This window comes from Taurulus bubalis (assembly GCF_910589615.1).
Source record: "Taurulus bubalis genome assembly, chromosome: 4".
Taxonomy (NCBI): Eukaryota; Metazoa; Chordata; class Actinopteri; order Perciformes; family Cottidae; genus Taurulus; species Taurulus bubalis.
The window spans coordinates 32,687,600-32,704,505 of NC_136592.1; positions in this window are offsets into that span (position 1 = coordinate 32,687,600).

Genomic DNA, 16,906 nt, shown 5'->3' on the forward strand with positions numbered 1-16,906 from the left:
CTTTGTCTAACATTTAAATTTGTTTGATGATCTGAAACATTTAAGTGTGACAAACATACAAAAAGATAAGAAATCAGGAAGGGGGCACATACTGTACATACTGCTATCAGTCCCCGCTTCAGTGGTTACGCGTGTGTGTGTGTGTGTGTGTGTGTGTGTGTGTGTGAGCTGCTGGGATACAGACAGAATGCCCGTCGGACGTGTTTTCACCCGCGTCAGCAACACTCTTCTCTTGTCTAAATATTTAAAAAAAGGAACAAAAACGTGTTAATTGTGCTTATGTCATCATTTAAGACTTAAATGATCCAGATTGCCAAAGTGCCCTCAGACTAACTGGTAGCTATTGTGACAAAGTTAGTTATCCAATGCTGTCACCTGAAGCTGTTTATTCACCCTGTGACCAAATGCAATGTGAGAACAGCCTGAAGACAAACGTCACTGTGAGGGAAACATACTTGTTTTATTCTCCTCTCCTCATTCTCCCTCTCTTCATCTTGCTTCTCATTCTTCTTCTCCTCTTTTTCTCCTTCTTTCCTCCTCCTTATCTGCCTCCTCCTCCTTCTTCTTCTTCACCTTGTCTCCTCCTACTCTCTCACCTTCCCACTTCCTAGTTATTGCTCTCCTTATCCCACTTTTCATTCTTCTTCTCCTCCCTTCTCTTCCTCCTTTTTTCTCCTTCTCTCCCTTCTCATTCCTTTACATTGTCCTCTCAGTTTCTCTTTCTCTACCTCTGTCTTCTTCACTCTTCTCCTTCTTCTCCTTCTTCTTCATTCTTCCTCACATTGTCCCCTCCTCCTCCTCCTTCTTTTTCTCCTCCCTGACTTCTCTTCTTCTTCATCTTCCCCTGCTTCATCTTCTCTTTATTTCTGTAACTATTTTGCCATTTCAGCCTGCTACAAATATCCAAATAAGAGAGGAAGAGATCTTCACCACACACACACACACACACACACACACTGGCATACTTTTGACTTATAAACAGACAATAAATGAGGACAGATCATGAACTCTACAGTCACACCTAAACCTAGCAGTACACATATTTAACACTCATACAAACTCAAGGGATGTGAATGTGCAACTGTTGCGTGATAAGCAACACATTGACGTTCATGGTCCCGTGAATATATATACCACAAGAGTCCAATTAACACTGCTTTCTATTGCACAGACACCACTACACCACCACAACACATAGGGGGAAACAACTATGAACTCCTATGAAGAGCGCAGTGAGCAGCGGCTCCAGATGTGCATCTTTCCACACAGTTGGGTTACTGTGGTTGTTTTTGCAACATCGCGCAGGTTTCTCTGATTTAAAGTCAAAGAGAAAATTCTGTTTGCGACAACATGAGAAGAAGTAAAGACAAAGAAGAAGAAGAAGAAGAAGAAGAAGAAGAAGAAGAAGAAATTAACAGGACTAAAAAAATAATTTGAGTTTCCCATTGCTACTGGTAACTGGTGCGTCTCTTGTCTTCTTTTCGGCCCTAAATCATCGTGGGAAGGCTCTGTTGAAGAATGTTGAAGAAAATATCATATTTCATTGAGACGTGAAAAGAAAAGTTATTTCATGCATGTGCAAAAAACACGACGTCTTGTATGACCACTCACACAATGGTCATGTATACAAATGTGCAATGTGATGATTTCTGTTGCTGTGACAAAATAATCAGGAATACGCTTTAATATAATGTAGGCCACAATCACATTACATTACATAATCATGGCCCTGTGACAGATACATAATTATATATAAAGGACACAGTGCCAGCCTCCCTCTGACCATCATCAAGGCGGTTTCCTTCGTAGAAGAGTTACAGCACATGTCACATTATAAGATAAGATAATCCATTAATGCATCATCCCAGTTTCTAGTCCATCTTTGTGAACTTGTTTTGCGTGTCCTACACTTCTCTCTGCCCCATTTCCAATCTCTACTTGTTCTCATAAAGCCAAACATGTTGTGCTAAATGATAACATGAGTCTTTCATGAAACTGTAATTCACCGCCATACTTGTCCCCAATACCAATATGAGTTGATATCCATCCAAAACTGTCTCTGCAGGTACGTTCAACCCACATGAAACCACACGAATGTCTTACTGGCAATGTTGACCATTTCTCTGTCAAACTGATCTCGTTGCCAGCATTCAGCTGGGTTCTCATTTAATCTGGGATCGGCCTCACAGTTTTGAGTCTGCTTCCCCGGCAGGATATTCACACACAGCTCAACCCCGGCAACCCCCGAGCAGCTCCTCTAAGTGGAGAGGAATCACTCCCTTCCTGATTTCTCCGCCGCCACTGACAAAAGCAACGGGGACTCCTGCCCAGGAACCTGAACTGATGCTCGACAACCAGCTGCTGCGAGAGGCTCAAGCTGCAGCCCATCCGGGTCCTGCAGGTTTCCTCCCTGCAGAAGCTGTGGAATCAGACGCGATGTCGCCATGACCGCACACCAGCTCGAGCCGCAGGGTCGTGCCCGTGCCATTTCATTTTGACCGAAATTGCCCGTGCATCACATGTGCAGCTTGGAGACAGATGGGTTCAAACTGCTTTGAGAACCACGGGGCCCTTTGAAGAGATCGCATGGACGGGCCCCTAAAGAGGGACGCTCCTGGCAGTGAGCTCACAGACGGCGTAGGAGGGCAACCTGGAAGTAAAGAGATGAAGCAGCCGGTGCAAAAGTGGATTCTTTTGTGGAGCTGAATGGCATAAGAGTTGTACATCAGTGCGGTTTGCTGAGTGAGATGGATTGAAACAAAGCGGCTTTTCATCATCAGCACAAAATGCAGATGAAGCGGTGCTTTGACTACAATAAAAGCAGAACAGTGTGGATTTTTCTTGCCCTCAGACATCTCCCATCTGGTCCACTTAATTTCCCTCCCTGCGTTACTCACACGCTTCACACTCCGCGGCTCGGCCGTCGCGCCCGTGTTGAATTCCAAACGGCATTCGTATTTGCATGCAAAGCTGGAAATGATCTATGCTTTTTAAAGAAGTGCACATAAGAGGAAGTAATTAGAGAGAGAGAAAGAGAACTTCAATGCAGTCCGACTTGTCTTCGAGCCGGGTTCCTGTGGTCATTACTGCAGCTTCAAGGAGCAGGCGGGCTCTTTGGGAAACACGGTTTAAGGGGTGGATTAGTATTGATGCTTCTTACTGAAATGCACCGTTGGAGAAGTTTACTAATTGCATTTTTTACACTCACAGGCTGAAACATCTTTTCCTTTTTATTTAAGAGACTAATGTTTTTTTCAGGCAGTTGGTGCTCTTTTCTTTGGAAGCGCTCCACTCACCTATTTTGCCTTTATGGAGAAAATCCACACACTTTAACTTCTGTTATCACAGAGCCTTGAAAATACCTCGTCTGTCTTTTCAACAGTGAAACGATACAATGTACCTTTCAGTGTCATGCTGTCATGTTATTTTGGACATAAATGAGCTCAAGTCTTTATGCTAAGCTAGGCTAAACACAACTCCAATCTTGAAAGTGGAGTTCCACATTCTGGGAGAGTCTCTTCTGTCGAGAGGCAGTTAGCCTAGCTTAGCATACAGATAAAAACGGGGAGAAAAACTAGCCTGGCACTCTCCAAAGTAAAAGAAAAAAAAGATTCCCTCATAACACCTGCAATGATCACACTTTATACCAAGTTGTCCCCTTTCTGTACACAAATAGAAATGTGTGAAGGACTATTTGTGGTTCAAGATAAGAAGTGTCACTAATTCTTCACGAGCAATCCGCCCACACTGGTTGGCAACGTCACATGACAGCGACCCTCCAAGAAGTCACTGCGACCATCTGTGGATCATTTACGCCAACTTAAACAACGTATTCATTAGTGAGCTTTCCCCCACACTTTCAGTATTTATGTGTTTAATTGCCTCCTGACTAATTACACAGACATGCCATGGATGTTTCTCATCACAACTTTGGAAAAAACTAAAAGCTAATTAAGGGCAATTCACAAATACTTGGAACGAACTAACTTCTGTTGACATGCCCAGTGTTTTTAAAAGTGTTTATCCTGGCAAAGAGTGAAGACGCCCACAGTTAAAACTCTGCATTGTTTACTTTTTTCTTTGTGAAACTGTCACGGTTTTGTGAGATTATTATTATTATATTATTATATTATTATGAGGAGCACGTTGTACCTGAGCCACGGTGTGCGGTTTTCAGAGGTTTCCGCGTATCGACTCGCCCGCATTGGAATGTCTGAAATGATGAGCTACGTTTTTGTCCGCTGGGAATTCCTTTGTCACAGAGGGTCTCAGCGAGGAAGAGACGCCTGAGCAGGAGCAGGATAATTGGCTATGAATCGTGTTGAAGTGGTGAGGGAGTCGCTCATGTTCCGATGAAGCTATCGTTTTGTGTTTAAGTGCAAGAAATGTGTGTGTGTGTGTGTGTGTGTGTGTGTGTGTGTGTGTGTGTGTGTGTGTGTGTGTGTGTGTGTGTGTTCCTATCATAAGCTACCAGCTAATTGGTGATGGCTTGTCCAATTGGGGACGCATTTGGAGAAAAAAAAAAAAGTGATTTATTTTCCTTTCTTTGAACAGGAATATGATGTCCCTAAAAGTGACCATAGCAAACAACGGTGTGTGTGTGTGTGTGTGTGTGTGTGTGTGTGTGTGTGTGTGTGTGTGTGTGTGTGTGTGTGTGTGTGTGTGTGTGTGTGTGTAAGAGATGAGATGTGTGTGTCATCGTGTTTGGGACAAGGAGGGAGAGAGTTTGACAGAGACAGTAAACACCGTATCAATAAACTTTCAAGAAGGAGTGACACAAACTCGCCCCTCCTGAAAACAGCGACATAAATAGCGGACATTCATCAAGTCAGGGTCACAAGTCATGAATAAAACACACACTGACTCCGGCAGAATAAACTACACTAAGTAGAAATAAATCGAGTGAATGCAGTCAGTCAACGCGTCTCATCGTAAAAGGCGTAAGAATTTATGCTCTCGGCAGTCGAATCAATCTGCACCAGTATTTCAACATTTCTGATGGCTGGCCCACTGGTTTGGTTGTTGCCATCCTGCACAACACTGCGGGTGCAGCCCAGGTATCTTACCTGCATCTTTTCAAGGAAACCATGTCATCATCACTTGTGGCCAGTTACCTGCTGAGTATCCATAGTGGGCTCTGTGGCCGGCTCATAGGCGCTGGATCGATTTCTACTGGCAGAATGCATTTGAGTTGTTCCTTCATTATTTGTGCCTGTACTGCATGGATTGAAATGTGGATTGTGGAGTCATTATTCAATGTGATTACAGTGTCTTTTGAACACTGGAAAGTATTTATTATGCTAAACATTCCGGGGGAAATGTTTTATTATTGTAACTCATCAAACCCGACACTCAGGAATTGTCAGCCATGTGTGACTGAACGGGAAATGACGATAAATGATGTGAAAAGGGTTCCGGCTCTCCGGCTCTATCTGGCATAATTATATCCATAAGTAAAGTTAATGGAGGAAACAACAGATCGTAAAAAGATCAATCTTTCTCAAAAAAATGAAGAAGGTTGTTCGTGGTCCACTCCGGTATGAAACAGAGATGTTGCGTCGTATCCGATTAGTTCCATCGGCTGAAGCGTCCAATCAAAAAACTGATATCCAATGAGGGGGCGTGTCAGTCTCCTCGCTCATAGCTTCTAATAGATCTCTCCTCACGCCTCGCTCCTCGATCCGGATTACAACGGACAGTCTGGGGATCATTGGTGTCAGCCTGTCCTAAATCCAGGATTCATCCCCTCCAGAATCAGGAAATGGGACAAACCAATAACTGTCCCTCAACAAGGACACCGCTGTCAACTTTGATTGATTTTACATGTAATTGCCAAACTTAACCCTTCGAGATCAGCGGATACGATGCTTACGTTTTGTAAATATTAATTTCTTCGCGATAATTCTGCACGATAATTCTGGTTCAACTTCCGCAAGATTCAGTAGAACTTCCGCTTCCGCTGCCTTCTGTCTGCGAGATCGTGCGAGATTCACTCAGCGAGATCAGAGCAGCTAAACATGGCCGGGTCGTATGATGCGTGCAAAAAGCTTCACTGAGTCAGAGGGAAGAGAGAGCAGGGAGTTTAGCTTGAGCGAAGCTATTCTTTGGAGAAGACGACGGCGGAGCTTCAGAGCCTGAAGGATAAAGAGGACAACGCCTATACCAGGGATCCATTTGAAGATGGGTAAGTGTATTTACTGAACTTTGCAATAGCATATTTACGTTAGTAACGGTACCTGTAGCCAGCTAGCGCTGCTGCTAACACGGAGTTAGCTAGCGGGAGCTAACGGGAAGATAGCTGGCTGTAAGAGTGCGTATCAAATATTGTCACTATCCCCGTTAACTTTCTTTCAGTGAACTTAGTCCGCCTAGGAGTGTTGGATCTCCGTTACGCGTTTGTAAGACTGTAACTATCGATAGTTTGACGTTAGCTTAGCAACGTTAGCACATGTAGTTCATGTCTTGAGCATAGTGTTGGATCTCCGTTACGTGTAATCGTAACTTTCTTTCAGTGAACTTATACTGCCTAGTCATTTATTTTACAGAGGATTCACAGCTGCCAGGGTCCAGTGGACAACATGCAACGTCCCAGTCCGTCTCTGCCTGCCAACAGATCACCAGCGCCGGCCACAGCATATCATTTACTTTATTTCACCATCTTTTCACCAAGAATTTTACAACTTTTCCCTAAAGCTAAAGTTTTTAAGCAGTTGTGTTTCATGTGAAGACAGAAGTTTACTTTGAAAAGACTGTATAAACGTAACGAGCTCAACATTGTATGAGGACACGTCGGATTTGATGTCATACAAATGTGGGCGACTGCGGCTCCGCGGTCGAGCAGCGACGCCCTTCAATCACGAGACCGGCGGTACGATCCGCTCGTCCATGTCGATGTGTCCTTGGGCAAGACACTTGTTAGTTCGTCCTGATGGACAGGTGACACCTCGCATGGTAGCCCCTGTCCATCAGGGTGTGAATGGCTGAATGATAACGTGTAGTTTAGTGTTAAAGCGCTTTGAGTGGTCGGGAGACTAGAAAAGCGCTTTACAAGTCCAGGTCCATTTACCATTTGCAATGTTTCCCATGTTCAACCAACTAAACTAGGATGGTGAACATGGGAAACATTATTGCATGAAGTCAGAAGGACATAAACATGGCATTCATGAGGCGGTATGTCAATATTCTTGTTCCACGGCCCCCAAGTGCCCCAACAATCAATTAGTACTGCTTTAAATAAATGAATGTGTGTGTGTGTGTGTGTGTGTGTGTGTGTGTGTGTGTGTGTGTGTGTGTGTGTGTGTGTGTGTGTGTGTGTGTGTGAGGGAGGGAGGTAGAAAAGTAGTAAAACCTGCTGCTGTCACCGCTCTCCCTCCTCCCTGTGACCTGGTTGTTCAGCTAGAGGTCATTCCTCTGTTGCTGAAGAGAGGAGGAAGGAAGGAAGGATGAAGAGGAGAGAAGTGTGTAAAGGAATGGACATGAAAAGACATTTAAAAAAAGGAAGAACAGAGGGTGGAACGAGGGAAGGGAGTGAAAAAACAAATTGTGGAAACCGAAACAAGAATTAAGTTGAAAAAAGGAAAAACAGAAAAAGAGGGAATGAGGAAAAACTTAAAATGATTGGGAAAAAAGAAGGAAAGGAAACGAGAGAGAGAGAGAGAGAGAGAGAGAGAGAGAGAGAGAGAGAGAGAGAGAGAGAGAGAGAGAGAGAGGGGGGTTTTAGTCTCTAGTCATGTGCAATTGCTCTGTGCTGCTCGTCAGTAAAGCTGCAGAGAAATGATTACGTTTAGATAACACACACACACACACACGCACGCACACACACACACACACACACACACACACACACACACACGCACACACACACACACACACACACACACACACACACACACACACACACACACACACACATGCACCACTATTTAATCAGGTTGCCTCAATACAAGCATCAGAATTATTGTCCAATAGTAAATACACCCAAACACACACATAACACACAAGCTGGCTTAACCTTCACCCAAAAAGGACACACACACACACACACACACACACACACACGATAAATAGGATTGATTAATAGTAGCAGCAGGCCGAGGCCAAGCCGTTAAAACATGGACCAGATAACGGCGTACAGCAGCCTCGTGTCTGTTGACATGTACTTTGTGAATCATAGAGATGTTGGTGTCGTCCTTTAGCAGAAGGTTCATCTTCTCCGTCCACAAGTGTACACGTTCAGACTCAGAGTCCAAGTAAGCCACAGAAATACCCTTTCTGCAAAGTATATAAGAGGCTTCCTATATAATCATTGTGGAGTAGATCTTCATGACAGCTTTGTTTCCGCCTAGCAGGCGAGCGCACACACACACACACACACACACACACACACACACACACGCGATTGTGTCTTCAAGACAATCCAGGAATAGGACAACTTATTGTACAGCAGAAATGCATTAAAACATAAATGCTGCAGGTATATGGAAATGTTGCATAGGTGCAGGTTAAATGTGCTATATCAAAATTCACTTCAGGCCAACATTAAAAAGAATCTTCAGACCCATTTGCGGTCTGCATTGGTAGTAAAACTATTTCTATGTTCAGATATCTGAGCTCTGAGCACAGCCGTCGGTTTATTTGAGCTCAGCGGCTGAAACACGCTCAGGAATCCGTCTTTTTCTCTTCTGTTTTTTCAATCTAGCATTGGTACGTGGGGCCAAAACGAATCAGAACGCCAACTGCTTTTATAAGGAAATTGTTGGAAGTCTTCCTGCAACATGAAGACAAAACGCTGAGTGTGCTCATCTCCAAAAGGTTCACTTAAACCCTCCCTCTGTGACGGGCTGGAGGCTGCAGGCTGGAATCACACCTCACCAAGACGGTGTCCTCCCTCCTAGCCAGTGGTGGCACTGGGATGCTTTATCTAAAGGTCACATTTTGAATACCAGACTTTTATTTGACACTTTTGCTACCGATTAGAATCAAACTACGAGGAACTTTTAACTGCAACTGGAGAGAGAAGCTGCAGCGGGGCGGTAGAGGTTTAAAGTCACATATAATAGAATTACTCAAGTATACATATATATATATATATATTTATATATAAGAATCTGGATGTACTTAAAGTGGCAGCCCAGAACAGTGCAGACGTTAAGGAAGTACTTCATCCCACCAACTTCACTCCAAATTCAGAGTTTGTTTCTAGCTCTGTTTCATATACAGCCTTGCCTTTTAGCCTAAGTTTGACTCTAACTGGCACAGCAGGCGTCACCGCAGAGATCGCTATCACAGAGCATGTATTTATTCATTACAGGATTGTGTGCGACTGTTGAATAAACAAGAGCTTGTGAGCCTACAGACACGCACAGGGTTGACTTACTCCACTTCAGCTGTCAGACGCAGACGGGGAGGGGAGGCGGCATTTATTTATTTATTGATGGACGTGCGTATCGGTGAGAGAGAGAAGAGAGAGCGTGTTTCCTCGCAAGACACTTCTCACAATTATAATCTATTTTGTATTACCCATGAGACCGGTTGGTGCTCGCCCCCGTCTTCCACTCGTTCCTCTCTCTCACAAACTTTCTGAGCAGCACAGAAACATTCTTCCAAATCACTTTCTGTCGCCGTCAAAGTCAGCGACTTTGAAACCATAGCGTGACTTCCTGTGAACTCACTTCCCTTCTGTTCCTCTCTCTCTCTCGCTCTCTCTCTCTCTCTCTTAGGAGGCCATTATTCCTGAACAACGCAAAATACAGTGAAGGAAGAATCTTTGTTTTAGGGGATACTGATGGATAAAAAATACACCCGATCCGCTCCATCTCTTTAGTATACAAGTCACATGCTACAGAACTGACCTTTTGATGCAAAACGTTTGTTTGTTTTTTGACTACACTGACGTTGCCTGACGTTGTGTCTATAGCTTAAGTTACATGACAAAGTAATCAAAAACATCTGCTTTTTTTTCTTTGACCTAACCCTACCTATTTTAGTTCTCTACCTAACCATGACAACATGACAACTGGACGTATTTCAGTGGCCTTAACCCCCGACTGTTCTATTATTGTTGTTGCCTAAACTTAATCAGGACCACTAAACACCGTTGTGTATTTCTGTTGCCTGAACCCGGTCCGTTTCCCTCCATCAGCTTTTCACGTGTTACATTTTTCTCACACACCTAAATCAGGGGTCGACAACCTTTATAATCCAAAAGCTATTTGATATCACAGCTTATAACGTTTTATACATAGTTATATTAAATATACAGAAACTACAGTTTGTTGTATTTATAAAATTATACAACAATAATTAAGACTTCTTGTCATTGTATTGCTATTTTACCTCTTATGAAGAAGAGCAAACCAAATTCATTTATTTTATTTTATTTATTTATTTGTTTATTTTGCAGGCACAATGCACACTAATCAACAGTAACACTGGAAGTGAGCCAGAGAGGCTAATTTTCATCTGCTGTCCGCGGCCAAATTATTTTTATGTACAGCCTGAAAATACATGTTCAATAACACAATGCAACTAAGATAGACACAGTAATGTATAGACACAACTAATTCACATCAAAGAAAAGTGCATCCACAGTAGATGCATATATAAACATGGAGGCACATCAAATACATCAACACTAAACAAGACAAATGCACACATACACCAAATGAGCATGGACAGACAGCTCCTTCATGCTTCACACCCGGTGGCAACACGCCGTTCCTGAAGGCAGTTTGAACGTCTTGTTTGTTGCTTTTGTGCGTAAATATATTAAATAAAAAGTGTACTTTCAGCATATGCTGTGTGTTGCACTCCCGTCTGTGTATGGTGGCGGCAGCAGACACCTTAAATATAGTGATAACAACATTTTAATGAAGGTGCCTGTTCACTGCTTTACACTCTTCTTTTGCCTTCCAGTAATGTTCTTCTTCTGAGAAACTTGACAAAGAAGCGTGAATACAATGTGCAGACAACTCTGTCACGGGAAGCTGCAAAGGACTGGAACCGATTGCCAAAGATCGGTGTAAAGTCATCTTTATTCTTCAAACAGAAAGGGGAGATGCAATAAAACAAAGCTTCCATGAACACGGGGTTGTACTCAGACGAACGGACACTGGGGCCGGAGACACACAGGGCTTTTAGACACTGGGAGGGTGCAGGCCCATTTTTTTGAATGTATATATATATATATATATATATATATATATATATATATATATATATATATATATATATATATACATATATACAAAAATGGGCAAACAAGTACAATATATATATATATATATATATATATATATATATATATATATATATATATATACATATATATATATATGTATATATATATACACACACACATAGATACATTCAAAAAATATATATATGTTCATGATCTAACGACTGTTGAAGGACTTTAAAAGAAGTCCTCGTGAAACTATCGGTCCTTATCATTTAGTTATTGGACTTTAAAGACTTTTCAAATATACAGGGGAGCAGCAGTCATGTGTCGGCCTCCATTGAGGTCAATTAAAGACACAACTATGCAAGTCTTGACCCCTCCCCATATGTGTGGCTCAGAGGGTCGCGTGGTCGTCCTGTAACCACAGAGTCGTATGTTCGATACCTGTCCTCCACCTTGAAATGTCCTCTAGCGAGACGCTGAACCCCCAGTTGCTCTCCGGGCGCCTCACAGCGGTCCACTGCTCCTAGAATGCTAGGGATGATTTCAATAACGTACCTTTCATTAGTACATGTTTTGTTGTTTGCTAACTTATCGCCACATATCAGCAGACAGGCCAGCCAGCATCGTTGGCAGTGAAAGCAAATGAATACGCAGAATTAAACTCTCTACTTTCCTCCGGGACTTTTTTTAATTTATTTTATCCATTGATAGTTTAGTGAGGGCGGGGCCATGTGAATCATGATTAGTCACCTGCAGGGAAGACGCTTGACAGCCACGTCATAAGGTGACTCACAAATATTAAAACGTGTTTTATTTTCAGTGACAGTATCACCTCAAACTCCAAGATAAGAGGAGTTCCCTTTGAAAGATTGTCCACCGCAAATAATGTCACGTTATCTGTTTGTCTGAGCTCTTCATCTTTATCTTATACTTAATGTAATACCCATTGCACTGTTGGTGTTGTTTATTGTTGATTGTTGTTTGTCTCTTCTAACAAGTGTCTAATATTTATGAACCTTCTGCCAAGAAAAAATCCTCATTTGTGTAAACATTTCTGGAAAATAAACAGTTTCTGATTCTGATTCTGAACTTTTCTCATCTTACCCCAACAAGATCTTACTGTCATCCTGATAATTATCGTCTTTGCTCACGTGAATGACAAAGTTAATAAATAAATACAAACAAAGGCCAGTGATGAAACTGGTGAAAATAGTCCCGTTTATCACAAGCATCCCTCATTGTGTTGTTTTAACACAGTTATTAATAACTGTATTTATTAGGAAATGTGCTGAGCTATGAATCATCCTGCTTTACTGCAGAGTTCAGCTTGACATTTTCTGTGAGATCTCAGACATCTAGTTTCATTATATCGAACTTGAGGATGTTCACAGATATCGTTTACACATGTTTTTTACACGTGGGGCCTGACACACGATTTGTTTTGCCCCATTTGTCTCCATTAGTCACTTGTCCACTAAGACATGGGTCCAGGTGGAACCATCCAGAAGTTATCCTTGAACACCTGATTTAGATCTGGTCAGTGTGTCCAGACTAAGACTGCATGTTGAGTCTGGGTCTAAATGAGGTTTTCTCTGTTTTCTCCTCCACTGATCTCCAAAGAGAAAACCTCAAATCAAACACTTGAGTTTGATGAATACGTTTCCTTTTGACCAGAATTGATAACAGAACGTTTTCCTCTTGACAAGCCCACTGAGACATATGGCTGCTTGCTTTCTATCTCCCCTTCCTTCATTTTTCATCCTCTCTGCCTCTTTACTTTTGCACTCTCTCGCTCTTACCCCTTCAACATTTGCTCACACACTTTTGAATCATGAGGATGCAATAAATCCCACTGTCACATCCGTTTTTTCAGACTCCATGTGGACTTTTCGTTCATCCTCATTGTGACTGAGAGACTGCAGCAGAGAGAGAAGCAGGACATCTAACGTTTAGATAAATAGCCATATGCTCCGAAAAGGAGCACTTTGGCATTGAAAGGCCGACTTTACTGACTGTCACCCCTTTTGTAGAAATGCCATGCTATTTTGCCAAAATAAATTCTACAACCAGCACTTCCTCCGCTGTTGTTGGACGTGTTAGCAGACGTCACTGAGAGAGCGGCTGAAATAGCGGCGGGATGACGGGGCAGAAACCGCTCAAAACCGCTTCCATCCTGCTTTTCTTTGGCTGTCGCAGGTGATTTTGTTTGGCCTTCACATTCTTTACACTTGAACACATTCCCAGGGCAACACCTGAGTGCTCACACATACACACACACACACACACACATACTAAACACACACACACACACGCAGTCTAAGCTCATACATTCGTACATAAATGGCCAAAACAAAACAACAACAATAAAAAACAGGCCAAACCCCATAACTGCTAATGCAACTAATCTTCATTTCACGCACACACACACACACACACACACACACACACACACACACACACACGCGAGCTCATGGTGTGTCTGTGCTGGAGAGATAAACCAGAAAGGATTAGCTATAACATGTTGAGCAGAAGAGGAAAAAAAAGAAAAAGAAACGCACCTTAGCTGGGAAATAGTGTCATGGGAGAGAAACGGAGATGTTTCACACACAAGACTGTGTTTTAAATATGCATCATATGTGCCAAGTACATATTATTGCAAAATGCAACCAAATCTAAGTTCTAGTTTCTCATACCTGTCCAGTGTGTGTTGCGCTGCATTCACAGAAGTCCTGAGAGTCGTCGGATGTCAGTGAGCAACAGGAATGAACACTTTTTCAATTTCAATCATGCACGGCATTTTCAAAATGTTGCACGGGTTGTTGGGTTGGCAAGACTCATGAAAGGCAATTCCCAGCGTGAATGAGTAGCAGACAAAAGCCAAGAAAGGAATGGGAAGAGTTCGGCCAAAACGCAATTCTGAGAGTTTGGCTTTTTTTCTCCTGCCAAAAAAGTGTTGCTGAGGTACAAAAGAGCGCTGTTCAATATTCAATATTGCTCTGTTAAAGGGGGAAGTGGATGCATATGAGTTGATGGGTAGTTTAGAAAGTCATTCTTTGAAGCCTGGACTGCTGCATTAGGTGTATGACAGAAAATAAGAAGAGAGACATGCAACCGAGGTCTCCATCTGGACAGACTCTGGGTTCATTGCTTCCTGGATACCCGGCGCTATGAGGTTGGACCAACCGGTGCTGTGCTCTGAAAACAGAGAACAGCAGCCTGCAGGCAATTAGAGCTGCAATTTGAGATTTTAGTCAAGTTGTTTTCATTATTTCTCCAGTGTTATGAACTATTCGGGAGCGTACAGTTCATTTGTATAACTTCAGCACTCATTTGCAAACTGTAAAAAATGGCTGATTGGGCAACAAAATGGCTCAAACAAACGCAGGACTTTCACCCAGGAGACGGCTGTTTGTGTGCTGTTGGAAACCCAAAGTCAGCATAGACTTATTTTACTTTACTTTTTTTGCAGGATTTTTGTAGTAAACCAACATAACAAGTGTACTTATTTTACTTAACAAACGTCCTTATTTTAACCCGAACCCCTATCTTTCCCAAACCTAACCAAGTAGTTTCGTTGCCTAAACCTAATCAAGACAGAGTCATAATGCCGTGTTCACACCGGACGCGACGCGAATTTGCGGCGCCGCATCCACCGCGGAAGTTTACTCGCGCGAGTAGAAAGAGGGCGTTCACACCAAACGCGAATTTGCGGCGCGACCAAAGGGGCGTGGCTTAGCTCTGTCGCTTGCCTCTGTGAGAGACAAGCGACGAAGCTTTCATTTCCGCTATCGACCATGGAATAAATAACCACTAGTTCTGCTTTATACTTGTTGTGGAAGTCCCAAACATGTCGGAACATGAAACGCCCTCGTGTTCGGTTCATGACATCATCCGTAGCCGCACACAGCTCGGTGAATTTCACCGACTCCTCAGGAACAGCGTCTCACGTATCTCCGTAAAACGATACCGATTATGCCATCCACCATGGAAACAACCACCAGTTCTGCTTTATACTTTTTGTGTAAACTCCACATATGTCGGAACATCAAACTCCATGGTGTCTGGGTTCATAATATTATCCGTAGTCCCACAACAGCGTCTCAATGAAGCCGCTGTCAGCGCTGGTTCAGGCGGAGCAGCAGCCGTTTCATTCAGAAACGGGGAGACGGCGGTGGTGACGGGCGGAGCTTCTCAACGCTGATTCTCAACGCTGATTCTCAACGCTGATTGGCTGCCGCATCTTTGCGTCACGCGATTTCTCCGCCAGAGTTGGGAGAATTCAACTCACGCGAATTCGCGCCGCGTGCTTCGCTTTGTTCGCCCCAGGTCCAACGTTCTGTTCGCGCCGCCTCCAACGCGTCTATCTCGCCGCACATTCGCAAACTGACTTAACATGTAAACTGTCGCGTCCGGTGTGAACAGGTCATAACACCTACTGCTGCTAGAAGGCTTTGACACTGGAAAGTAAACGTGTAGTTTTTCTGCAGCTGTTCTTGGAAAGAGAATCCTGTGTAAAGTTTGCCTCAAGCCAGCAAGGAATTGAGATTATGTATATGAGAGTAATGGATGAAGGGGTGGTGGGTGGGGAAGTTTCATCTTTCATTTATTGTAACTCTGCAACACAGGGTTGCACGATGAAAGGTCCCTTTATGCAACATGAAAAAAGCAAAACATCATTTTTTATGATGGAAAAGGGGATAATGAGTTGAGCAGTCTCACAGCCTGAGGGCTGAAGCTGCTCTCTCTGGTGGAATGCCAGACGGCAGCAGGGTGAGCAGCATGTCGCTGGGGTCGGGTTTTGTCTTTTTTTATCTTTTGGACTCTTCCTAGCTTCACCGATACCACGAGATGGGTACCGGTGATGTTCCGGTCGGTTTTAATCACCCGCTGCAGAGCCCTCCAGTCCTGGGCACAAACCATGCCAATTTGTAATGAATGGAAATTAATGTAAAAGCACTGAAATGTGAAATGCCATCTGTTTGTAATCTTAGCCTGTTTAACATTTATCTTTGATTAAAAAAATTAAAATATGCAAAAAAGAAAAGTAAAAATGAATAAATAAACCTTCTTTAATGTGACTGCAGAAGATCACCGAGCTGCAGCCGATCAGGATGAATCAGCATCACGTCGGGGCCAACACACGATACTCACAATGTGAAAACCTCACAAAGGAAACGTTGTACGCCACTAATGTTTTTCTGAAAATAAAAGGCAAATCAAACAAGTCCATGACCCCATTATAGAGGGCAGAGAGTGCTGCTGCAGTTATGGAGATTAACCTGTAGATGGCTTAGAGCACCTGATACAAGAACATTTAAAGGGAACTATTAAAAAAAAGAAATAAAAAAAAAATTAAATATTTAAAAGAAGAATACATATTGGGAGTAATGTACAGGAGGTTGAAGGAAAGCGAGTGTTGACACACTATATTGGGCCTCTTCTGCTTCCCCTGTTGTCTCTGGGTGTCGACACTGTGTGCAAACACGTACGCGGAGAAGATAATTCATCTCTTAAGCCGTGGAATATCCTCAAGGCATCTTCACAGACCTGCAGAAGTGCTGTCACACTTAAACTCTCTCTCTCGCTCGCACACAGATTTCAGGCCCTTGAGGTACTCGTGGAAGGTATTTAAATCCTCCCACATCCCAAAGCCTCAGAGTTTGTGCATACGTTGATATGCATTTATATAGGAACCTGTTTGTGCTTGCATGCTGTTTGCGTATA